We start from the raw sequence: 27586 nt of genomic DNA, 5'->3' as shown, positions 1-27586 counted from the left end.
CTCAGTGGCTGAGAGTAGGGGTGGGTATTGGCAAAGAAGTCATGATTCGATTCGAATCATGATTCACATGCCACGATGCGATTCTATCACGATGCATCATGATACTTGAAATATTGCGATGCATCGTGATATTTTCACTGAACACTGTAAGAAAAAGATACAGCCCTTACCAGTGGCTGACTGGCTGGGTATGATCTGGATAGTGTCTTTAATTGATACATAACTGAAAGCAACTGAATTCATACATAGCTGTATTTATTGAAATTACTTTTGGAGGTGTTGCCATGAAAACAAATACTGGACAGAAATATTACTATTACTGGTTTGGACACACTGACAAAAAAATCTTAGGATTCATCAAACTTAAAATAACAAAATAAGGATAATCAGTGCCGTTTGCATGGCCTCAGTGGTCCTTTAAACCAATGAAATAAAAACTTTCAAATGTATATTTCCCATTTTGCAACTGACGCGTGTCATATCAATTTCATTTTTACCTGCTTTGTTTTTAAAGCCAAAATACATCCAAGCATCTGACTTGAAATGTGATGGAGCCGCAGGGCAAATTTTCATAATGTCCTCCATGTTTTATTATGACTCGTCTCAGTATCCCACGGCCGGACATGCTTGTGACACAAAGTAGCGGGCGTCAACACATACGCAAGCGACATCTGCTGGACTGGAAGTTGTATTCCACTTGGTTTGGGTGATGTGCGCCAACCATTCATGTATTTTATTTGTTCATTTTTTATTTTTTTATAATAGATTCTTGCCTTCAAGAATCGATGCAGTAGATCACAAAAATTAAAATAGCGATGCATCGATATGACGATTATTTTGCACACCCTTAGTTGAGAGGCAGAACAGGTCAGGATCAGGTAATCAGAAACACTAAGGTAACACTGATTCACTCTCACCACTAGCCGGAGAACAATCTGGCCTTGATTAATGGTTAGAATACTGGTTAAGTAGAAGCAGGAGCAGGTGGATCAGATGAACGGTAATGAGAACCTGTGCGGAGCTAGACAGGTGAAGGACATGAGTAATTACGCCAGCTAGCCATTAGTGCTAATCATCTATTTCTTTTTCTTTTTTTTTTATTACTAACCTTTTTCATCTCTGTCCAACTATCCCACTTAATTGAGTCCAGCCAGAGGGGACGTTGTGTCTTAGTCTCATTTGCCATTTTTTATTAATTTATTTCGACCGGTATTTAAGAGACCACAAAAATCGTATGGCACTCCCCAATAGGTCCATCTTAAGGCCCATCTTATTTAATGTCTCCATGTCCCTTGTTAATAACATTATAAGTTACCATAACTATGGAAACACACTTTAGAAAGCTTGAGAGGAGACTGAAAGAAGTATTTCTTTTCAGTAAATTTCTATAGCACCAATTCACACCACATGGCATCTCAATACACTATACAGAGAGGTTCCATATGATCATCAAATTAGATTGGTAAAACATTTCTATCAAGGAAAACTAGCTAACTGCATAAAGTAATTTACTTGTAGTACATGCTCCTCCTGGATGAGCATGTGTTTTGACAGTAGAATCAGAAAAGCTTCAGTTGTCACCCAGCTGGAGCAGCGCTACTGTGAAACTAAACTGAGTTTAGGTACAGCCTGTCCATGAAAAGACAAAAACACAGCTGTCTGAGGCCTTGCTCCCGTCAAAGGTGCTGTCCTTAAATATTTTACACTTTATCCTTAGGAGGATAAAATTTGAGATTACAAAAAGCCTTAGCTCAAAGACGCAACAGAGATACAAAACAACATCTCGTTGGGGAAAAGTGAAGGCACTAAGGGAGGTGTGTATGTTTATATCTGTGTGCATGTGTGTGCAAAGTATGTCCATGAAGCACATTCCCTGGGCCCTATTGTCCTTGACAGTATAACATTATGTAATGTTTATCAACTGGCCACACAGTGAGCAGGTTTAATTAAATTTTAATTCAATTCAGTTCATTTATGTAGAGCCAATTCAAAACACGTGTCATCTAAAGGCACTTTACAATTTTCAGATCATGCAATCAAATTGATTCAAAGTTTTCTATCTGAGGGAAAACTAGCTGATTGCATTGACCCTTTGAGTCGAAAGCAATCCCTCGCACCAAGCATGCTTGTAGCGACAGTGGAGAGGAAAAACTCCCTTTTAACAGGAAAAAATATACAAAAGGCAACTGTCAACCAGCTCCAGGATGGAGTCACAGCCAAACAGGAACAGACCAGATTAAGCTATGCTGAGAAAAAGCAGAGAGAGCAGAATGTTGGCGACTGAACTAACAAATATTGCAGAATAGCAGAATAGAGGTTGGTTGAAGATGAATGACGAAAAGGGGTCCCTATGTCCTCCATCAGTCTAAGCCTATATCAGCATAACTATAGAGATAGCTCAGGATAACAGGAGCCAATATAAAACAGAGGTCCTAGGGGAAGGAAGGGAGCAGAGAATTATGTTCAGATCATATTGAGGAGGAGTTGGAGAAATAGGGCCTTGAAGACTGCAGAAGGTAGTTGGATTTCAGATAGTCAAGGGAAGGCAAGTTTATTTATATAGCAAGATTTAGTACAAAACAAATCTAAATGTTTTACATTTGAATAAAATCAGGATACAAGCAAGTAATGATATATACATTATAAAAGCAGGTAGTAAAACAAATGAAACAGTTGGACCACAACCTCAAACTAATACCTCACATAACAGTTTAACTTTGACAGTTAAAGGCGATTCTAAACAAATTGGTTTTTATCTTAAACTTAAAAGAACTACAAGAATTCAGCACTTTTACAGTCGTCTGGAGGTTTGTTCTAGATAAGTAGCTAATTTTTGGTTCTAGTTCAAGGTGTTTATAGTAAACTTGAACTAGAAGAGGTAATATAGGAGGTTGATACACTCACAACAACTTATATTAACAAGATATATTTTGGTGCTGATCCATTCAGTGAAACCGCATTGTTTTTGGCAGGCTGACTGCTTATTTTCTTCCTCTCTGCCTTGAGAGTCTTCCTGGTGCCTCAGAATGGCAAATCTAAGTAGACAAATTCCTGGACCTTTTTGCCAGATCAAAGCTCTGTCCAGTCTGACTGTGAAGACTGATTTTCCTTTGCAAAAGTTGATGTATAGGAACTTAAATGTTGGGCCAGAAGGCTCTGCTACGTACAGAAGAAGTGAAATGAATGAGACTAAGACACAAGGTTAAAGTTTAAAAATGCCAGCATGTATATGTTTCTTTTGTTTTGTTTGCCCTCAGGGCTTTAGGAGCTGAAGCAAAGGATTTCCATGTTATCTGGTATAGATCTGGAGTGAAGCAAAGTGGATTGAGGTGATGGTGACGAATTTAGGGAGGCGAGTCGCATGATTTTGGCTGAGTGGGTACCATTTGATTGGCTCCTCAGCTGCTAATGAAGTTGAGGATTTTTTTAAAGATTTTAATGTAGCTTTTTAAAAAGCCATTTCAATTGAGTTTTAGGACTATTTTATTGTCAAGCGCAGATGGATGCCTCCTTTCTCCATCCCCACCAGTGTCTGCCTGGGTAAGCTTTGCTGTTTCTGTGCAGTACACCTTTCCTCTCATACAGTTAGCCTAGAGGATGGCTCCAGCCAGACATTGCCACTCCTCGCTCCGCCTCCCAGGCTGGTTTCTTGTAAGTACCACTGTCCTACTCCCCGGCACAGACAGTCTCTATCTAGGGATTAAACGGTTTATGAAAACCGTCCGAACCGTTGGGTTCGACTGTCTCGGTTCGGTTCGCGTGTGTTGCGTTCGGTTCATGCGCTGCTCCTTTTTCTCAAAGGCGAAGCGTGTACACTAGGGTGACCAAACGTCCGTATTTCCCGGGACATATCCGTATTTCACGTCCTGTCCCGGGCGTCCCGGGTTTTTTTTAGAAAGTGAGGAAATGTCCTGATTTCACTGCGCACGACGCTCCGTGTGACGTAATCCCTGAGCCGCGTCAGTGCGGGCAGCCCTGTTCTTAATCAGAGGCTCTGTTCGAAAAAACCTGGGCTGCATCCTCCAAGGACACAGTCTACCTAGACTGGATCCTTCGAAGTCCTTGAAAATAAGGAGGCCGGAAGAGTTTTGTCTGTAAATTCGAACAGGTCCTCCCTTCGGCGGGTTTTACCGGCGTATGCTCTGTTGCTTAGCAACCGTGAAAGTTGACACACAAAGCAGGAAAAGAATGAATACAACGTTTTCAAAACTGTTTGTTTATTTATTTATTTAAAAAAAAAGTTAAAGCGAACAAAGACTAGACTCACAAGAATCCAGAGTGGAATAAAGATTCCAACCAGCGGGAGCAGGAACAAATAAAATCAAATGTAATGATAGAAACCTTAGTCAGTTAAATAACCTGCTGCTGTCATTTTGCACATCTCTGATGTTGCTGCTATTTTCTAATATCCATCACTGTAAAAATGTCCATAGTTGCATATTGGTTATTAATTCTCCAGTTTTATATTGTTAAAACACTTTACAGTATTTTTGTTTGGAGCTGGAGAAAATACCATTTTTCTCCAGCAGAGTCCGCCGTGGATCCTCTGAGGGAGCCTCCTGCACAGGTGCAGCTCATCAAGACCATCAGAGGATCCACTACTTAAGCTGCCTTCAGACCTTACCTCAACGCCGCAGTGTTGTTCCAGTTGGTCAGCGCTAAAGCCTTGATCTCAGTGATTTTTCCATGTCCTTAATCCCGAGTCAGATTCTAACGTTTGTCTCTGTGCCTCTAGGTGACCCGTGCTTCCTCCATGGAAGCTCTAGAAGAGCTAACCTGCCGAGCCGACCCTCCGAGCCTAACCCTGAAGATTCTCAGTCAACCTCTAAGCAGCTCTGGGCAAGAGCTAGGAAACCCAAGCCAAGGTCTGTTCTAATAAGACGTGAGACGCTGAAGCAGCTAACGGACTCTGCTAACACATCCTTCTCCAGAACCAACAGTGACTCTCCCAAGGAGAACCTCAAGAACCCTCAAGGTACTATCAGAGCACCATTGGAAACCAAAACCCCGTCAACAGTCCTTAACTGTGTTGTCTCTCACGCAGACTCCGGTGAAACCAGATTCCAAGCCCGAACCAGTCATCTGCATATTATTTGCTTGTACAAATAAACTTGTTAAACTTTTCATCCTGTGTCCGTCAGTGGTGTTCTGCATCTTTGGGTCTCCATTAGAGAACCGATCATGACAGAACACTGCGGCCAAACTCAAGGCCCAGCAGATCACCTCACCCGTCGTTTGGACGAGCAGGAAGCTCTTCTCCAAGGACAAACCCAAACGCTTCGTGAGTTATACCATCTTGTTGGATCTCATAATCAAATGCTACAGAGTTGCTCTAATTTTCTGAATGGAGCTAACGCTACATCCGCACAGCAACCATTTCCGGGTCCAGTTCCTCCCCCGAGGTCACAACCTGTGACGTCATCAGAGTTCCTTCCTAGTCTCCCAGAAAAGTTCTCTGGAAACATGAAAGATTGTAAGGGATTCCTATTCCAGTGCCGGCTGATTTTTCTGAACTCACCTGGTTGTTTTTCTACAGATCACAAGAAGATAACGTTCATTCTCTCTCAGTTAACAGGAAGAGCTTCAGAATGGGCTCAGGCAAGATTTGCCATCGACGACGGTTTAAATTGCCGTTTTTCAGACTTCATTGCTGAATTTTCCCAGGTCTTTAACCTGGAGACAGACCAAACGATTGATTCCAGAGCTCTTTTCAACCTTAAACAAGGTAATTCTTCAGTGGCAGATTTTTCAATTAACTTCCGGGTAAAAGCGGCAGCTTCCGGATGGAACCAGAGCGCCCTAAAGGGAGCATTTTTCATGGCTTTAAATGAACAAATCAAAGATGAACTTGCTACCCTCGATGAACCAGCCTCCCTCGAAGATTTAATTCGTCTCTCCATCAGATTAGATAACAGAATTCGAGCCAGAAACAGCTCTAAGAAGCAAGGTAACTTTTCCTCTGCCTCTCATAACATGGCTGTTCTCTCTCCCTCTACAGAGCAGATGCCCACGCAGATCACCATCTCCGTCGGCTAGACGAACAGGCTGCTCAAATCCAAGGATTCAGCCAGGCCTTACGTGAGTTGAATGCACATATTGAAAGAACCAAGCTATTCAAGGCTACGTTAATTACTTCAATGGCGCTAATGCTACATCAGCACAGCAACCATTTCCGGGTCCAGTTCCCCCCCCGAGGTCACAACCTGTGACGTCATCAGAGTTCCGTCCTAGTCTCCCAGAAAAATTCTCTGGTAACATGAAAGATTGTGAGGGTTTTTTATTCCAGTGCCGGCTGATTTTTCTGAACTCTCCTAGTTGTTTTTCTTCAGACCACAAGAAGATATCGTTCATCCTCTCTCAGTTAACAGGAAGAGCTTTAGATTGGGCTCAGGCAAGATTTGCCATCGACGACGGTGTAAATTGCCGTTTTTCTGACTTTATTGCTGAATTTTCCCAGGTATTTAACCAGGAGACGGACCAAACGATCGATTCCAGAGCTCTTTTCAACCTTAAACAAGGTAATTCTTCTGTGGCTGATTTCTCAATTAACTTCCAGGTTAAAGCGGCAGCTTCCGGATGGAACCAGGGGCTCTAAAGGGGGCATTTTTCATGGCTCTAAATGAACAAATCAAGGATGAACTTGCTACCCTCGATGAACCAGCTTCCCTTGACGATTTTATTCGTCTCACCATCAGATTTGATAACAGAATCCGAGCCAGAAACAGCTCCAAGAAGCAAAGTAATTTTTCCTCTGCCACTCATAACATGGCTGTTCTCTCTCCCTCTACAGAGCAGATGTCCACACAGAGATCTAAGCCACAAACTCTATCGTTGCCTGTTCAGGCCTCTCATTCAGGCGAAAGGAATAATGAGCCTATGCAGGTGGGACACACTAGGCTCTCTCCTGAGGAGAGACAGAGGCGTTTTCTTGGAAAACTTTGCATATACTGTGGTGAGAGTGGTCACTTTATCGCCTCCTGCCCGGCAAAATCAAAAGCCGGGGCCCGCCAGAGGATATGAGGAGTCTGGCGGGCCATATAAATTCAAGTAAATCTCCTCGACTTTTGCTGCCAGCTACTTTGTTCTGTAATAACCAGAGTCTCTCTTTCTCCGCCTTCATCGACTCAGGCTGTGAGCGCAATCTAATCGACTCTGAGCTCGTCCAGCAGCTTCAGATTAAAACCATTCCCCTGTCTCAGCCTCTCAGTGTGTCTGCCATAGACAGAAAGAGACTCCATCGTGTTACCCACCAAACCCAGCCCCTCGAGCTACTTCTGTCAGGTAACCACCGAGAAACTATCACCTTTTTTGTGTTTCCTTCTGCATGTTCCCCCCTGGTCCTCGGATTCGAGTGGTTGGAGAAGCATAACCCTCACATAAATTGGACCAAACGTCTCCTGGAATCTTGGTCTACTACGTGCCACGAAACATGCCTTCGTTCTGCTGCCCCGATGGCGGGGCCTCCTAGAGTTGGGGGGGAGATGGACTCTCCTGACCTTTCTTCTGTTCCCTCTGAGTATCACGACCTAGCCCCCGTTTTCAGTAAGGTCAGTGCGACGTCCCTACCTCCACATAGACCCTACGATTGTGCCATAGAACTTTTACCCGGTGCTCCTCTTCCAAGCAGCAGACTGTATAATATTTCCAAACCAGAAAGAGAGACTATGGAGAAATACATCAACGAATCATTGGCTGCTGGAATAATCCGTCCTTCATCCTCTCCTCTGGGCGCCGGTTTTTTCTTCGTGGGCAAGAAGGATGGTTCTCTGAGGCCATGCATTGACTATCGAGGTTTGAACCAAATAACTATTAAAAACAAATACCCACTGCCTCTTCTCGCCTCAGCTTTTGAACCAGTGCAGGGTGCAACTGTCTTTACTAAGCTGGATTTAAGAAATGCTTATCACCTCCTCAGAATTCGAGAGGGTGATGAATGGAAGACAGCCTTTAAGACATCCTTGGGCCAGTTTGAGTACCTGGTGATGCCCTTTGGTTTGACTAACGCCCCAGCCTGTTTCCAAGCCCTTGTGAATGATGTTCTCAGAGATTTCCTCAACGTATTTGTGTTTGTTTACATTGATGACATTCTCATTTATTCCAAGGATCTCCATGAACACAAGAGACACGTCCGTCTCGTTCTACAGAGACTACTGGAGAATAAGCTGTTCGTGAAAGCCGAGAAATGTGAATTTCATCAGTCTTCAGTCACCTTTCTGGGGTTTGTGCTCGAGGGCGGCCAGGTAAAACCTTCTGAGGACAAGATCAAGGCAGTCCTAGATTGGCCTCTACCTGAGAATCAAAAGCAATTACAGAGGTTTTTAGGGTTTGCTAACTTCTATCGCCGCTTCATCAGGAACTATAGCCAAACCGCCCTGCCATTAACCTCACTAACTTCTTCCAAACGAGTTTTTCAGTGGACTCCCAAGGCCCAAGCTGCATTCGAGAAATTGAAATCCATGTTTTCCAGAGCACCCGTGCTAATTCAACCTGATCCTTCGAGACAATTCATCCTTGAGGTGGACGCTTCAGATTCCGGTGTTGGAGCTGTTCTCTCCCAAAAGGACGACTCAGATCAAAGAATACACCCTTGTGCCTATTTTTCCCGTAAGCTCTCCTCTGCTGAACAAAATTACGATGTGGGTGATCGTGAGCTCCTGGCAATCAAACTGGCGTTGGAGGAATGGAGGCATTGGCTGGAAGGAGCTGAGCATCCGGTCCTTGTGTGGACTGATCACAAAAATCTGGCTCATATCCAGTCAATCAAACAAGCTAACCCTCGCCAATCCAGGTGGTCCATCTTTTTCTCCAGATTCAACCTCATTATCACCTACAGACCCGGATCCAAGAACGTGAAGCCCGATTCTCTCTCTCGTCTCTACTCTGCCGATCATCCAGAGACACCTGAACCTGTCCTCCCAGCCTCATGCACCGTTGGAGTGGTCAACTGGGAAATAACGGACCTAATCAACTCAGCCCTAGCCACCGAACCAGATCCAGGTACCGGTCCGTCTAACCGCACATATGTTCCTTCTTCTGTCAGGTCCCGTCTGATCCAGTGGATGCACGCCGCAAAATTCTCCGCCCATCCAGGAGTGAGTAGGACTGTCGCTCTAATCTCCAGGCGCTTCTGGTGGCCCACGCTCCATCGTGATGTTAGAGAGTATGTGTTGGCCTGTCCCACATGTGCTCGCAACAAGGCTTCGCATCAACCTCCTTCTGGTCTCCTTCAACCTCTACCTGTTCCCTCGCGTCCATGGTCCCACATAGCCATTGATTTCGTCACCGGTCTCCCTGTCTCCCGAAGTATGTCCACCATACTAACCATTGTCGACCGTTTCTCTAAGTCTTGCCATCTAGTCCCCCTGAGAAAACTTCCCACGGCCTTCCAGACAGCCCAGCTTCTTATCAAACATGTGTTCCGGCTTCATGGCATTCCCCAGGAGATTCTATCGGACAGAGGTCCCCAATTCATATCCCAGGTATGGAAGGCTTTTTGTTCTGCGCTCGGCTGCAAACCATCTCTCACCTCTGGTTACCATCCCCAAACGAATGGCCAGACCGAGCGTATGAACCAGCATCTGGAATCCACTCTCCGCTGTCTAACGTCCAATAACCCGGTGGATTGGAGCCTATACCTTCCCTGGATAGAGTATGCCCACAACTCTCTCCGTTCTGCATCCACTGGACAGTCGCCCTTCCAGGTCAGTCTTGGATATCAACCACCTCTTTTCCCCGCAGATGAGAGTGAGATACCGGTGCTGTCCATTAATCATCACATCCGTCGCTGTCGAAGGATTTGGAGGGAGACCATTGCCACACTCAACCAGTCAGCTGAATCAACCAAGCGTTTCGCTGACGCCAAGAGACGCCCCGCCCCGGAGTATTCTGTGGGCCAGGAAGTGTGGCTTTCCACTCGAGACATCCCCCTCAAGGGGCGGTCCGGAGGAAGTGGAAGGACGGGAACGCTCGTACTCCTCGATCAGGGCAGGATCGAGGATGTACGAGCCTGGGACCCACTGACGATCTTCTGGTCCGTAGCCCTCCCAGTCGACGAGGTACTGCCAACCGCGACCTCGTCGACGGGAGTCTACAATACGGCGGACCGTGAAGGCTGGATGGCCATCGACTTCCAGGGCGGGTGGTGGGGAGTCGGATGGCGGGCACAAGGGGCTCGAGGAAACAGGCTTGATCTGGGAGACATGGAAGGTCGGATGGATTTGGAGGGAAGGAGGAAGTTGGAGACGGACAGCTGATGGGTTGATGACACGATTTGAATGGGCCTATGAATCTCGGGGAAAGTTTTCCGCCGGCTTCCGTAGAATCGTGAGCGCGCACGGGGGCGCTATTAGGAAATCCTATACACTACTGTTTAGGCTCTAAAACGTTCTAAATGACTTCGTTTCGAGTAAATTATGGACGCTACCCACTCAGGACACTTGGAATACATTGGACGAGCAGTATGGAGGAATATTGACACGTTTTTGTGGACTTTTATGGACCTTTCTGTCTCGGGCGCCATAGACCTCCATTATTTGAATGTCAGCAGACAGCAAGAAGCCTCCCAGATTTCCAGATGCATTTGAGATATCAAAAAAGTACTCCAGAGTTTTGTTCAGCATGGGGGTGAGTAGAAAATGAAGGCTAATCATGTTTTGGGTGTACTATTCCTTTAATGAATGATTAAGAATTTCTTTCAGACAATTTTGGCAAACAACAATAGATGAGTCAACCAAATACACACAAAAGACACTGGTCAACAAAAAACAAACCAGTCACCAATATCCAAACTAAATTCACCTGAACATAAATAAAAACAACACTGGAAAAAATTGAAATCTAAATTAGTCATCTTTTCTTAAAATAAGTGTATTTGATCTTGGATTGAGGAGGTAAAAGACACATTTTGCCAAGGAAACAAGACAATTTACATTTAAAATAAGAAAACAGAATTGCATTGTCTTCTTTCAAGTGTATTTTTTTCTAATTTTCTTATGTTAAGAGTAAAAATACTCATTCCATTGATAAACTATCTCATTTACTGTACCTACTCAAATTAAAGGTAAATACACTAAATTTAAGAAAATTTCACTTATTTGTACATGGTTTTTCCAGTGAAAACCCTCCATCAAATAAAGCTGTCTGTATATACAGCCAAATAATTGACAAAAATAGAATGATCACCTGAGAAGCCAATCACCTGGTTAAGTGAGCAGGAGGAATGAAAAAAGGCAGAGTTTTTATTTTCTGGACCTGGATTATCCATATGCTATATGCCATATTAACAGTTGCATTGGACGACTCTCCTTTGATTTAATAAATACATTTCCTTCTGACCATGAAATGTTTTGCATGTAGACATAGCTGCTGAGAACTTACAGCCTGTAACCGAAACTCCGTTTTTCTTTTCTGTGTGCATTTGTCCATTTTTTTTGTTAAATGTTTTTCATTTTTTTAATAATTCGTTCATCCCGATTAAACTTATATCACTACAGGTCAACCTTTAACCTGTCCAGCCATGACATTGGCTTTTTATAGATTTTTATTATCTCCTTTCCTCCATTGTGTATGAGGTGGATCAGCCAGTCAGCTTTCTCTTAAATCCAAAAATAGTAAGATATTCTCTTTTATTCTGAATGGTCTCTCTGAATATGATCCCCATTCTGCCCCAGGGAATCATATCTAATAAATGTTACGTTTTTAAGCAAAATTTTGTTTGTAATCTGCTAAGAGGAATGCTTTCTACTGTTTAAATTCAATTAAAATGAACAGCTCTAAGTTTAATTCTTGATATTTTCGTCACCACTAAAATTAACGTATACATTCAACAGCTGAAAGGTGATCAGATCAATGATTTAAGAAGCCACTAATTAAGCAATAGCTCCAGTGCTGATATCACTTGCTGTTGCCTTTGGAGGACTGTAGGAGGAGGTTGAAACTAGAGGGTTGACAGTAAAAGCGTTAGGACTACTAAAAATACATCCCTGCTTAAGCTTAAACAATCACAAAATCCTGGAGTTCTGCTGCTGACAGACCTTTTCTGGCCCCAGCAGTCTGTCAATAAATGTGTCCTTTGTTGTGAAAGTCAGCTTTACAAAGCCTTGGTCCAGTTTCCTCGGTCCCTCATCTCCTTTAGCTGTCATCCTTCCATCTCTCTGCTCAGATCTTAGTAGATACTACGGGTCAATGGCTCACTTTCTGGAGACTTCCAATTCAGAGAGGAGCAGAGTTTCATGGCAGGATTTTCCCCTCCATTTGTTGTAATGTCACTGCACTGCTCTGCTAGCAGAGGAAAAGATAATGGCCTCGCTGCACTCTCTCCCAATTTAGCACATACTCATTGGCTCCGACCTTGTCTGCTCCTTGGGATGTGCTCAGAGTATTTTCTCTTATCTTGTGAAACTTTAGGTTCCCATTTAATTTGCTGGTTAACTGTTGCAATAATCCAAAATCCTTTAAAAAAAAAAAGGATACTAAATTCATACATTGACAGCAACTGTAATTCATTTTAAGTAGAATTTTTCAGGTACCGTATTTTCACGACCATAAGGTGCACCGTACTAAAAGGCGCAGTCTCAGTTATGTGTGCCATTACTGTATTTAACACACACATAAGGCGCACCAGACTATAGGGCGCAGGTTTTATATACCGGTACATTTCCTCTACTACGTTTAAATACCTCTACCGTGTATTTAAAAATAGAGCAGGAGCAAAACTGAGTATGATTGTGCTTTATTGATGTATTTATTACAGAGTATGAATCAAACCCATCAAAGTCATCATCCTCTGTTTCTGAATTAAACAGCTGCGCTAAATCAGACATGCCAATTTCCCCTTCTTCACTGTCAGAGTCACTTTCCGTGCCGTGCGGCTCCTCGGAAATGAAAGCTCGAACAACCAGCAGCCAGCAGACACGTTAGCCCAAGCGTCAACAATCCATCCGCAAACGGTGGCGTAACTTGCCCGGCGCTGCCTTCCACTTTTCGTGAAACTGTGGTCTCCGTCTGTCATCCATCGCTCCCACGCCGCTCGCAGCCTTACTTTGAACTGCCGGTTCACACCGATGTCGAGCGGTTGAAGTTCCTTTGTCAGACCTCCGGAATAACAGCGAGCACAGCGTTCATTTGTTTCCCCTTGTTTTTCACATCGGCTGTGAGATGGGCACGCATGGAGTCACAGATTAACAGCGATGGTGATGCGTGGAAAAAAACACCTGGTCTCCTTACATACACCTCCCTCAGCCACTCTTTAATCATCTCCTCATCCATCCAGCCCTTTTCATTTGCCTTAATAATGACTCCAGCTGGAAAAGTATCTTTGGGAAAAGTCTTTCTCTTAAAAATCACCATAGGCGGCAGTTTCTGTCCACACTTCCCCCTTTAACGTTCTCATGGCCGTCTCAAACGTCCGCAGTAACAACACAAATAGGGCGCACCGCACTATAGGGCGTGCCGCACATTTTGAGGGAAAAAAATACGTTTATATGCGCCTTATAGTCGCAAAAAATACGGTATTCTATATATTAAAAGTTTAATTAAGATTCAGAGGATGGAGTCACAGCACACTAGACACAACAAACACATCAGCCCAAGCTTGCATATTTTAAATAGCTTTTAGATAAGCATGAAATGTAATATTCTGATGTTGTTTCATAAGAGGCAAATGGATGCTGCTCTATTTCAGTTTTTCACTTTATTGATCTCCTGTATGTGATAAAAAAATTAAATAAAAAAATACCATCGATTTATCAAAATCGCCTCTAAATTGGAAAAAAAAAAAAAAACTTCTGCCAACTGCAGATAGATAAACAGGTGTAAGCTTTGTTTGGTTAGAAAATTTGAGAGATTTCATGATTTATTTTTAAAAAACTGTTGATAAACTTCCTGGAAGTTCTATCAGTCCAACAGGAAAAGCTTGTTTTAAGGTTTGATACCTTTTCAAAGGAGAAAACAAAAATGAAATACATGAAGTACAGACTTTTCTCCATGGTAGGGATCATAGAGGAGCTGATTCTCTCCTCTAAAATGTATCTGTCTTTAGATATAAAGTAGTATGTAATGTAGGAAAATGGTATTCAACTATTCACTCTGGTTAAATAAACGGAGATCGATGGATTTAACTCAGTCAGCACTTTATTTTACTTTGCAAAGTAAAAAGAGAGTTTTTCTCACTGGAAATGCTGTGAAAGTTGTCAGAGTCTAAACAAATTACAGACATTTGGTTAAATACAAGTATTTAATAAACCTTGAGACAGAATTTTGCTTGTTATGGGAATAGTTTTTAATTTTTATCCCAAACACTTCCTAATAAGATTTTTATTTTATTTTTTAAACCATCTCTCCCTAGACACTTTGTGGCTTGCAGCTTTGAGGCCTGAATGAAATAATCTCAGCACTAATAAATCAATATATGTATAAGGGAATTAATAGAAGATAGTTTTTTTTGTTAAATTAGCATCATAAAACTAGATCTAGAAAAACAAATCTGTTCTTTTTCTAATGCTTGAGGTGCTTTTTCTAATGCAATCAGAAACCAAAACATCTTCACACTGCAGGCGGGGGGGCGGGGCACCACCCAATCTCAGACACTCTGTAGTGGGAGAAACACAGGTAAGTGACCACGATCATCTGACAGAAGATTATCTGAGTTGGTCACTTACCTTGTTTAGCAGTCCAGACCAAGAATATCCCAGTGCTGCAGTTCCAGAGGTCATGCTGGAAGCCGATCCTGGTCAGGGATCCAGAAGAGACGGAACAGGCAGGATCCAGATCAGGCAGTAACACAAAACAGGTAGCAGGATCCAGACTTCCAGGCATCCACAGGCTCCCAGGAGGGTTCAGAGTCTGACTGGGACCAGAAGCATGACCAGGTGGTCACGCACAGGAGCAGACAGGATCGGGTGCAGATGAGCAGGCTCAGTGGAAGAGGGTAGCCGAGACAGGACGTGGAACCGGAACCTGAAGCAGGACTTTAAACTGGTCTCCTCCCTGGAGCCAGGCTTACTTGGATAAAAACTGAACCTCCCCACATAATGGGCCAAAAACCCAGAGGACTCCGCGGGGGAGGAACAGTGGACGATCAGGAGACGAGACAAACACAAAAACCCTCTTTCCACTGGCTGCTAGGATCCAGGACACGAACCAAGGAACAAAACTAACAGACAGGCTAACAGAAAGACAAGTAATGATCTGGCACTGAATGCTCAGGCTGAACTGAATATGACCAAGAGGAAACAGGTGAGAGGAATAAATTATAATTGAGGCATGGAGGGAAAAATGACAGGTGAAAGGAATGACTAATTAAGGGAGAGAAAAAAAGGCCAGATCATGACACACCAAGCAGCAAACAGGAAGATACTTTTATATAGACCAAATACTGACTATGATAAAAAAAATAATAATCAGGAAAAAAAAGAAACACTAAGTGGTTTAAGCCCCTTTTCAAAATTTTTCCTTTTTCAAATTCAAATCAAGTCCCAATTAGTTCAACTGGAAATCCGTCTGTCCTTTATGCACTGATACAAACGATGTCTCCTCATCATTTGTTATTTATAAGCTGATGAAAATTAGTTGCCTTTTTAAACTTTACTTGACTTGTTCAATAAAACAGCTGCAGAGTGTCTAGCCCCTCTGTTTTGAACAAAATTCTGCCCACTCCTGTAGCTTCACATACATATGACATTATTTAGTTTTCTGAATGCAGGACATCCCTGATTGTCCCTGATGGACAGCCCGCCTTCTCCAGGGCAATTGTGGATGCGGAGGGTGTGTGGTGAGGATATGGTTGGGCAGGTTGAGATGTGCTTAGAGAGGCTATGGGACCAACGACCTGGAAATGTCAGTGGACTTGATTAAATAAAAATGAACGCATTTTTACATTTGATAAAAGTGACTCCACAGGACTATAAGGACGTTTCTACATGCTTGAGAAGCTCTGCATGTGTGCGTGAGTGAGTGCATGTAAATGTGGACAGCCATGCACACATGATGGCTGCACGCATCCTCGTGGAGGCCATGTGTGGCTTGATTGGAGTCTGAAAGTGCTTGGCCGCACAGGTGTTGCGAAGCAGAAAACCATCATCCTGTGAAACAACCGGCAGAAAAATCCAAGCATCAAAACAAAAACAAAAAAACCTGCAAGAAATGTGACCATTGCACCCTGAGATGACTGGTCTGCCGTACAGGTTTCCCATTTTGATGTTACTGACATAAATGTACAGCTTTGGATATTGACTTGTCACACTTTCTTCTTTAAATGTCAGCCAGATATATAAATAAATACATGAATGTCCTGATTCTGCCCTTTCTGGACTTTTTGGTTTTGTTTAACTTTTCATTTTGAGCTTTGATTTATGTGATTTTGTGTTTTCTAGGTCTTTGGTTTCATTTCCTGACCTATCAATAACCTACCAATCAGTTGATTCCTCCATTCATTGCTCTGTTTTGCATATATACTCCTCCTCTCCAGCCAGTAACCTCACACTGTCACTGTATTAGTTATATGAGCCCACTGAGAGTTGAAAACAAATATAAAAAGCCATTATCAGTGGAGCCCCGATTTCAAGAATCACCAATGAAAACAGGCAATTTCACAACACCAAACTAGAGTTTTTAATGCAGACATTAAAGAATAAAGGGGAATGTGCTTAAAAGAACGAGCAACAGTGTTACATCTGTAAAGGAGAGGAAAATGGCATACCTGGGCACCAAACAAGCATTTATCACAAGAATCAGCCTTATTCAAATAAAAGGAATCAATTAACACACTTATAATACAGCAGGGCAGCACCCCATCAGTTGCGTCCAGCAGTGACAACTAACTCCTGCTGCTTCTTGTGTTCTTGTGTCTTCTGTTTTTACCGTAATACTGATTTGGTTCCACCTATAAAAATGAGAGGAGTGTGTTTAACTAGTAGTTTGAGAATGGCTGTAAAAGAAAGATGAGGTTCCAAGCCATGGGGAGAGATAACAATTTGAACAAAGTAATAATGATAATAATAACTCATTTTTATTCTATTTTCACCATCTTTGTCTCTCTATTCTATATTCACCAACTTTATCTCTCTAAAGAGATGCTGCCAGTGTCACTTTCTGAACATTGTTGAATTTATTTTACTCATTTACCTAATGTTGCACTATATTGGTATACAGTAATATGTATTATTGACTAGCTTTAAATGTTTGTTAGCTTAGACGTTACATAACTCCACAGGTAATATTCACCATTTCTCCCACTGCTTGGCTATAAAAGCCTCTTGTCAGCTACGAAGCATTAAACACGCAAACATTACCAACATTAAACTGGATAGTCCTTAGTTTTTGTACTAATTTATATAAAATATTTTGTCAATATTTTATAATAAATAACATATAAAGATCTGACTCAAAGCATTTCAAATTTAGAAAACAAAAATGCCACAGATGCACAGCATGATAATTATGGAAGCATGAGGTATATTTTCTTTCTTAAAAGCTTAAAGTCTTATTATTCATTGTTTACTTTTGTCTATAGGTAGCCAGCAGTTACAGGTGGCTATTGGATTGTTTTTTTTAAATTAAGGTAAAGTTTGAGTACTCAATAGGGAATATCTAGCACCTCATGTCCTAGATACAGTATATACATTAAAAACAGGAAAGGATTGAAAAGGAGCTAAGATAAAGTGTGCTTGGTGTTAGTGTTGGAGTCCAGGAGAGGTTCTTTATGGTTACTTTGTTTCACCAGAAGGCGGACGATCCAGCATGGCTAATCGTGGCTAATGAATTCCCCAATTATGAAGTCAGCAGAGCTGTTGGAATGATAGAGGTAAATTCACTAAAGGAACATTCCCAGGGAGAACTGGAACACAGGAAGTTACCTTTAGGAGGAGGAGAGAAAACAAGGAAGTACAGAGTAGGGTTACTGTAGCTCAGGTAGGTTCAAAGGCTCAGAGAAATTACTCAAGAAAATACAAAAGATTAAAAAAAAAACGCACAATGAAAAACTAGGAGGATATAAGAAAGACAGGAAGTGGCTTGTAGTTTAGCAGTGATGGTCAACATTCAAGTCTCCTCGTTCCCACGCAGTTTCCGAGAAGGTTATTGGCATTATTTCTGTTTGCTCAAGAGACTGAGATTCCACTCTGCCAGTAACCTAATGTCTCTCCTTTACAGGTTCCTAATAATAATAATTGAACTTCATTCATCTCACAGTGGAGAAATTTACCTCTGCATTTAACCCATCACTTGGGGAATAGGGGGCTGCCATCATGGGGCGCCCACGGAGCAGTGTGGGGTTAAGGGTCATGAGACCCAAAGTGGAGTCTGTGTGAGTGGGGCTTGAACTCAGAACCTCAGGATTCCAAGCCCTATGCCCTAACTACTAGGGCATAGGGCTCCCCCTGCAACTCCTCCACTCCTTCCTGTTCCAGCTTCTGTTTTGGTTCCTGCTCTCTTTGTTGAATTTGTTTTCCTAACTACATAGGAGTTATTCTCTAAAACTAAATGCTGGAAATTTTACTTTATATAATAAATAAAGAAAGAAGAAATGTTTGTTCTTTTCAGCAAATATTTATTCCAAAAGTGCACCACAATTAGAAAATGTTTTTTCAAAACATGTAACAATGTGGAACAATATACATGTTCTCACTTTTATTAGAATATTGCCTGTCAAAAGGTCTGACATAGGTGAGCTTCCTCAACAGAACAAATTATTGTTTGAACAGCACTTTCAGAAAGACCAGAAGCTTGTAAGTGAGCAACAACAGATCCACACATTCCAACAAGTGACTTCTGTGTAGTAACAGTGGGAGTTACACAAAGGGACACTTATTTGTCAAAACTGCAATAACATGGCAAAATTACATATATGTGGAGTTTCAGACAGAATACATACATAACCATTTTTTGAGTATGGATCCTGAAGATATGGAAAAAGAGTTGCAATCCCCAGGGCATAGTTAGTCCGAACACTTATGGCTGGGATCCTCCTTTTGAAAACAAAAAGAAGTATCACTACTCTGGTCAGTGAATACGGATTTCTTTGATCATCAAAAGAGTTATACCCATGAGATTCTATCATATCTGCGCCCAGTATGCTGACCATTTGCCGACGAGTTGCATCTGAGAGCGTTTTAGTTTTGTGATATTCATTGAAGATTTCTTCACCCTTTGGGTTTGACCTCAGGACTGTATACACCATCTGTAAAACAAAAATACATATTCTGATTAACCTCTAGTAGCTGGCCCAAAGGCTACTGCTTTTAAAATGAATATCAACACCAATAACTGGCGATAGGCTTTGCTTCTGACCTGTTTTGCATCTTCACGATCAAGCTCTTCTTGGCCCTTTTTTCTGTTCTTTGTACTTTTGAGGATAAGAGTTGAATCCGAAGAACAAGAAGAAGAAGGGGATGAGGAATGGTCTGACAGTGAAACTGGTGATGTTGGAGTGACAAGAGGGGTGGCCTGCACTGATGATTGTAATTCATCTTCAACCAAACTGATCTCAATATCTAGAAAATAACACCAAAAAGCCATGTGCATAAATTACAATTAGACTAATGCACAACAAAATAATTGTATTTGATATGTATTCAACAGTATTCTTTAACTCAAAGAAATAAAACTTGGGTAGGATTTTTTTTTTTACATTGCACCAATATTCAAATATGAATTAAACATCATAAAGGAATTTACTCCAGATTATTATGAATCAGTTTTACCTGTTGCTAGCTGCTTTTGGTATCCAACCATGAAAGCTTGAACCTCAGACCTTAGAAGTTAATCAAAAATGTCTGAGTCAACTTCAGTGTCCGAGGTATCAGTCAGGACGAGGACACCTTCTGTGAAGAGCTGAAGCTCACAGCAGAATTTAGCTGTTACTGAAAAAAAGAAAACTGAAATTAAATTTAACTAAAACATAAAATAAAGCCTTACTATAAATTTGTCACATTGGAGATTAATTTACACCACTTTAAATTTCATATGAATACAAACAATCTTGAAGAAACCGGGAGTAATAAAAGCATTCATCACTTTGTGGAACTTTAATGTACTTCTGCACTCTCTCATATTCCACCTTTACAAGCATCTCCTGTGAGAAAATTTAATAAAGATTATTTTTGCACTACTGAACTGCATAGACAATCAGTAAATTAATTGTTACCTCTGTGAAGCCAGTCATTTTGACTATCAGGCTATCACCGAAGCAATGTAGCTAATGCAACGTAGCAAATGTCTATCACACGGCTCTATTTTGTATCAAACAACGCCATAGAGTTAGAAAGCAAATAAAATATTTAAACAATCTGAGAGAAATTACTTACCAGGCTGGGTAAACGGGTCTGAATAACACTAAATGGAGACTGAAGTTTTCCTCAGCTTCGTTCGGTACCTGTAGCATTGGAGGCGGAGTCTGTGAATGTACTCTTTGGGTGTCAAATCCACTGTAGGAGTTCAGAGTTGATAGACGAAGTGTTATTTTTTTCCATTTTAACACCTCCAGATTTAGTATGTAACACTATTTATTTAACACTCTGTTTTAACTCATAATATGTGACACCTCAGAGTTATATTTGTTTAATATAACTCTATTAAGTGCTAAATTAACACTGCCTTTGAAGAAAGTCTAACACCATATTATTTAACACTTTTGAATTTGCTGTGTAGGAGGTAGAAGATTGTGTTTCTCTCCCTGTACCTTTTTTTTTTTTTAGAGGTATTAAGTATTCAGCTTTATCTCGTTGCCCAGAAATAATAATAAAAAATATTTTATTAGTTAGAATAATTCCCATAAATATAACATCAAGCAGAATAGATTCTGACATTTACTGTGCTTAATGGCGATAAGGATGATGTCCTGTGTGGAAACAGCCATTGTTTAGCAATTACACAAAGTTTTTCATACATTTTCCAACATTTATAAACCAAGCCTATAAACTACTCTTTGAAATTGGCAAACCAAATCAATTAATTTGAAATTTACTGAAACAGGACTAAGTGTAAAATAAACCCAGAGTTAATTAAAAGCAATACAATTCAATGATCTGATTTAAAGAAATAAAATAAAATAGCCTAAAATGATGATTGTAGTTTACTGATCTTAGACAATGTTAGAAATTCTTGAGAAAGACAAACGTCAAATACGTGAACTGATCCAAATTTACGGAACAGTATATAAGGGTGATGACTACTGGTCCCAGCAGGAGGATTGATTAACAGTATTTTCAGCAGCAGTTCACATTAAAAAAGACATTAAAAAATATTAACAAAACATAAAATGCATGAGACAAAAATTTTTTGGGTTTTTGAACAGTTATATGGTAGCTTTTTATCATACAGTAAAATTCTCTGTATAAGATATACACTAGCTTTAGAGAAGGGGAGGGTCTAGATTGTGGTCCAGGAACCATATGGGGTTCCTGAAACTGTTCGACAAACTGGTGGGCTTTGACCCTCCTTCATTAAGCTTTGCTATATACAGTAAACTGGTCTACATTTAATTATATTCTGGACTAAACAAGAAGAAAATCAAACTAAATTTGACATTTGAGCATTCCTATTCCTCTACTTTGTGTGATTTGGACGTCAGATTTCTTCAAAAATCAGACTGACAGTAAGTTTTTTAGCATTGGGTATATTTTATTTATTGTGTGTAAAATAAAATAAAAATCACAGTAAAATTTTTTGCTTTTTTTATTGAACTTTCAGACTCTTCAGGGGTTTGGCCTTATGGCCAAAAGTTTGGACACCTGTGTTTTAGAAGATGTGTACCTTCCAGTCACGAGCGTTACCGCTTGCCCTGCTTATTAGAGTAGAAAATGGGGCAGAAAAGACCATTTTGTTTCACAACCCTGAGAAGGAAAAGCCACCCATTTTCCTGTCTCTTCCAAGGATGGTTAATATTTGCTCCTAGCCTTCCTGGAAGCATCCATCAAACCCTCCACATCACTGCACTTAAAAACCAGACTGAGTCTTTCCTCTGTCAACATCAAACCCATCTGAGCAGAAAAACGGCTGTTTACACTCCAGCACTGATGTAGCTACTTAGCGATACGGTGGGTCTACCCGCCGTGTTTTCCTCACTCTGCTCGGATGGAAAAGATTAATGATCTGGTGCTGCTAGAACCCAATAACATTATGTGACATTTACAGAAGGCTAAAAGGCAATGGCTTAAACACATCAATTTTCAAAGGTCATACTTTTCTAGGTTTATGGAGGAGAAAGCAGGAAAAGAACAAAAGGGGATATTTTCTCAGAAATGTTATTGTCTTACTTGTTTTAGTTTGATGGAGAAACATCATCCCTGAATATATTTATTTTTACTCTAGTTGTTTGCATCTCTAGACAGGCTAGTCTATTTTATGAGATCTGCAAATTAGCAAACTGCTAGTGGGTACAAATTATCTTTAAATTTACCACCCAAACACCAGACATCATTTAGATCTGATCACTCCATCATAATTTTGATTGAGTTCAAAAATGTATGTTGAAAATTGGGCTGTGTTTGGTTGGTCTGATTTTGTCCCACTATAGTCCAATAAGAGACATTGAAAAGACGTTAAAGGAAAAGTCCGGTCAGCAAAGAATAATCAATGGATCATTATCTATATCTAAAACTAATACATTTAATGAATTTAGCGTTAATCAGTAAAACAATTTTAACAATAACTTTCGTCGCGATCATTGAGTCTGGTAACGGCCATTTTTACCTAAATATATTAACCCCTCCCTCCTGCCATCTTCCAGCAGTGACGTCACGGTGCGGTAAGCCTAGCGCCATTCTCCCCGCTTTACAAGCTAAATCAATGGGAACTACTAGACACATCTGCAATCAACAACAATTATTGAAGATTTCCAGAGGACTTCACCATTGAAATTCACCAGAGCTATTGTGAAACTGACAATGCCCACGTGCATGGCAGCTGGATGCTGGAATACATCGGGTAAAAGTGAAAAAAAAAGAGTTATTCCACCTCTCTGATTCCTGATCCTCCACGGACGGGTTGGTCGTTGGATCGCCAACTTGAAGAGGGAGGATTTGCCATCGAACTTCTGGCCAGAGAAAAAACACACAATATGTAGCCAACATTTGGAAGAAGAATGTTTTCAAGATGACTTGGATAATAGCGCGTTGTGACAAACACCAGATACAGCACTGGGACTTGATCAACAGCCGATACCGCACCGTGACGTCACAAACCAGTAGGTGGCAGTAGAGTTCTTTGACAAACATGGATGCCTCCAGTAAAGCACATTCACATGAACATTTCTCCTAATTAAAAACACTTATCATTTATTGAACAGGATGTAATTATTTCATATTTAAGAAGATTAAATTCTAAAAATGACCGCAGTTTTCCTTTAAAAATCCAATTTTTAAGATAAGAAAATAATGGCTTTTTATCTTTCACTTTTCAATCAAATGTAGATGTTGTCTGGACATAAATCATGTTGTCTTTTCAGCCAATTTTTACTGACTGTCCTCTCTTAACCACACTATGTCAGCCCTAGTTCTGACCTGACCTTTACCTGACTGTTTCACATCTGAGAGCTGCCTATCAAAACAGATTGAGAGTCAGACTCCTAATGGTTCCATCCTGCAACAGTGGTGAGAGAAAAAGACACACTTTGTTGTCGTTTTGTATACAGAGCGAAGAAAAATAATTTTAAAAAACAAAACCTAATACAACAGCTAAATTAGTCTGAAACCCCTTTTTTGTAATCCAGAGTTTTCAAATCTGGATTACATTTTTTTTCTAAATTAATTAACCATTTTATGTTATTATAGTATTCAATTTAAAAAAACATGTTCTTAGCTTGCAACAAACAAAATTTACTATAAAGCGTTGAAGGTGTTATATACCAGTGGTAGAGGCACTGTCATCCAACACAGTGATGCACAGAAGCCAACATATGCAACCAGTGTGAACATGCAGTCACACTGTGGTCCAACATGAGCAGAAAAGTGGAAGCAATAAGACGCTTCTGGCCTCAGATGATAAACCAGATGAACTTTAATTTCAGCTTTTTTTTTTTTTTTTTTTTTTGGAGAACCAAACTCTGAGAATCATCAATAATTAAAGCTAAATATTTACACAGAAAAGCAGCTTTAGACTGAGAGGTTTGACACTTACTTCATGAGACAGAGGGTTTCCTTTTAGCTCCTTAGCTCATGAGAGCCACAGTATGCAAACAACAGGTTTTCATTTGTTTTTTCTCATACTGGAATAAGTTAATATTACCAGGATTTTATATAAAGACCCTTAAGTTGTCTTTTGCGGTAAATTGCTGTGATTATTATTAAAATGAGCTCGAATTAGAAACAGAAACAAAACTGCTCTCATCTCACAAACACAGCAATCACACTAAATTTACCGTTGGCATAGATCAATTCAATTAAATTCAGTTTATTTCTATAGTGCCAATTCACAACCCAAGTTATCTCAAGGCACTTTACAGTTCAACCAGATCATACATTAAAATTGATTCAACATTTTCTATCTAAGGAAAACCAGTTGATTGCATTGACTCATTGACTTAAATGCAATCCCTTACACCAAGCATGCTGGTAGCAACAGTGGAGAGGAAAAACAGGAAGAAACCTCCAGCAAAACCAGGCTCAGTGTGAGCGGCCATCTGCTGAGGCCGACTGGGATTCAATGACACAGAATCAGGGAACAAAAAGCAGCTGTAAAAGGCGGCCCCATCCAGGAAACACACAGCCAGCTCCCATGTCAGAGGATAAGGAGGTCACATCCAGCCAGTCGCGGTCAGAGAAACAGGACCACACTGGAAAACAGGCTGATCTCCAGCATCTATAAACAAAGGTGTTGATGGAAGCAGCACAGCTGATATTTCTCTCCAGGATGGTGTCACAGCCAAACAGGAACAGACCAGATGAAGCTATTATGAGAAAAAGCAGAGAGAGCAGAACGTTAGAGATTGAACTAACAGATTCTGCAGAGTGGGAGAATAGAGATAGAATGAAGCAGAATGATGAAATGGGGGTCCCTATGTCCTCCAGCAGTCTAAGCCTATAGCAGCATAACTATAGAGATAGCTCAGGATAACCTGAGCCACTCTAACTAGAAGCTTTATCAAAAAGGAAAGTTTTAAGCCTAGCCTTAAAAGTAGACAGGGTGTCTGCCTCACGGACTAAAACTGGTAGTTGGTTCCACAGGAGAGGAGCCTGATAACTAAAAGATCTGCCTCCCATTCTACTTTTAGAAATTCTAGGAACCACTAGTAAACCTGCAGATTGAGATTGAAATGCTCTCATTTTGGGGAAGAAGATCAGTTTGGGGAAGAGTTACTCTAATAACACTTCATGGGACTTTGAGGCAAAATCCTGTTTTTACTCTTCACCAGACTCTTTGGGTGAAGCCACAAGGGAGCATTCATGACTGATCAACTTTTCAATTGAAAATCCATAACTTCCTTTAATACAAAAAATCTGTTTACAACAGATTTACAATGATCAGAACATTTTTTCTGTGCCGAGGAAGTAGTTTTCTGTCATATTTGATTTAAAGCTGAGTGAGAGGACTGTGTTGTCAGATGCATTAACTGTTGTAGCTAAGCAACAGAAAAGCTTAATGGTTTCCTGACAAACAGCAGTTTGCCCTCCGTCAAATATTTGTTCACCTTCACTGTCTTCCATCACCTCTCAGATGTTATTCAGGCAGCTTATATAAACACCTGAAGCTCAGCCGCAGTCGATCCAACCTCCTCTTGAGTTTGATCAATCAGATCAAAGTCCATAACAACTTGAACAAATGAATAATTATCTGCCGGCAGAAAAGAATAATGTTTTCCTGCTAATTGAAAAAGAAGAGCTTTACCAAATCCAATCTAGTAAAAGAGTTTTGCTTTTGTTAAGAATGACCTGATAAAAGATACAAGCAGGGCTCAAGAAAATGTGATTGACAGATGCACGTTCATGTAGATGTGCATTTAGTGCATGTAGATTCAGCTTTTATTTGTGATTCCTGGTTGATGGGACAGGTGTTGTGAATAAAACGGTGCTCAGCTTGAAAGAGCTCCTGTGTGTCGCTGAATGTGTGCATTGATGACTGAAAGACATCTTCTGCCTCCATTTATCTGTTTACTACAGTGTGTTGAATCCATGTTAATGTGGATTTAAAGACATTTCAATTAGTCAAAAAATTGCAGGGGGGGATATAAAATCAAAGTTTAACCAACCAAAACTTTTGCAACCGACATGCAGTACCTCCCCCTGTTGAAGACCTCCGGTATAGACGATGATATTTTATTTCCATGATGATCATCTAAATAAGTGGTCCTCCTAACTGTCAAGCGTCCCGTTAGCTATTTGTTTCTGCACATGTTCACTTTCAAGCGTATATCTGTGGTGAGCTACGGTTTCAGACAGTCATTGAAGCTCACCTTTCCCACCGCGGTTCTTTGAAAATGGCCGAGGGTTGTAAGAGAAAAAGTGTCTATGAAGTGTAGGAGGAGAAAAGAAAGGCACTATATAGTCCCCGCTCTTTATAGTGACAGAGGGATTTAGCTGTTAGGGCGGACGTTCAGACACAGTAAGCTTGACTGAGCTATGAGAACAGCAACTTTTAAACAGAGCGTGCACGAGGAGAAATGAGATTTTACACGCTCTTGCATTTGCATTCTTTTAAAGAATGGAGAAAATCCTCCTGCGTTTTGTTTTGCTTTAGCTGTCTGCTTTTTGAGGCCCCGTCCACACGAAGTCAAAACGAACACGAAACGCTGATATTTTCCAAAACGTTTGCCGTAAAGACGGAGACGTAAAATAAATGTGAGCGTCCACACGAATGCATGAAAACGCTGCAAAATGTATGCCAGGCCTGTAAGTGGCGCTGTGGTGCCAAAGCAAAAATAGGCGACGAAATGTTGGGCATGCGCACTAATATTTATACATGGTTGCCCTGCGGGTCCATTTTCGTGGTTAAGTCAAATTCAGGCGCTGAACTATGTCGTCGATATTGCTCTGTTCTTCCTGGAGATATTCCAGAAGAAGAAGATTCTGTTGTAAGCCTGACAGCAGGGTGAGTGGCGTTAGCAGCAACGGCGCCATTGTTGTTGTGATACTGGTCGCGCATGCGTGTTTAGAGGCGACGCTATGACGCATGCGTGTAAAAAAAAATATGCGGTTAGAGCGTAAAGATGGAAACGCGAAAACGGCGTTTCGAAATCTTCCCACTCTGAAGGCGGAATAAAAAAAAGATCGTTTACAGACCCCCGAAACGCCGGCTTCATGTGGATGAGAGGCTGGTTTGGTGAAAAATTTGTGCGTTTAGGTTAGGGTTCGTCTTCGTGTGGACGGGGCCTTAGATCGCTAATAGTTTTTTGGGGGGAGTTTTTACGGCACTAGTGGTTTGTTTTTCTGACAGTAGGCTGACAGGAAAAGGTATGAGAGGCACCAAAGGACCCTAGGTCGGAATCAAACAACAGGTCGGATTCGAACCCAGGTCAGCCGTATCAAGGACTAAGGCCTCCGTACACGGGTTGTGTGTGCTGACCACTGCGCCACCTGCACGCCTGATTGCCAATGTTTTTTTTGCATTGATTTGTATTTAATGTTTCCATAATTTAAAGCTACAGTATGTAACTTTT

This window comes from Cyprinodon tularosa, unplaced genomic scaffold, assembly GCF_016077235.1.
Source record: "Cyprinodon tularosa strain WSP-4 unplaced genomic scaffold, ASM1607723v1 ctg351, whole genome shotgun sequence".
Classification (NCBI taxonomy): domain Eukaryota; kingdom Metazoa; phylum Chordata; class Actinopteri; order Cyprinodontiformes; family Cyprinodontidae; genus Cyprinodon; species Cyprinodon tularosa.
This window is presented reverse-complemented; position numbering follows the sequence as displayed.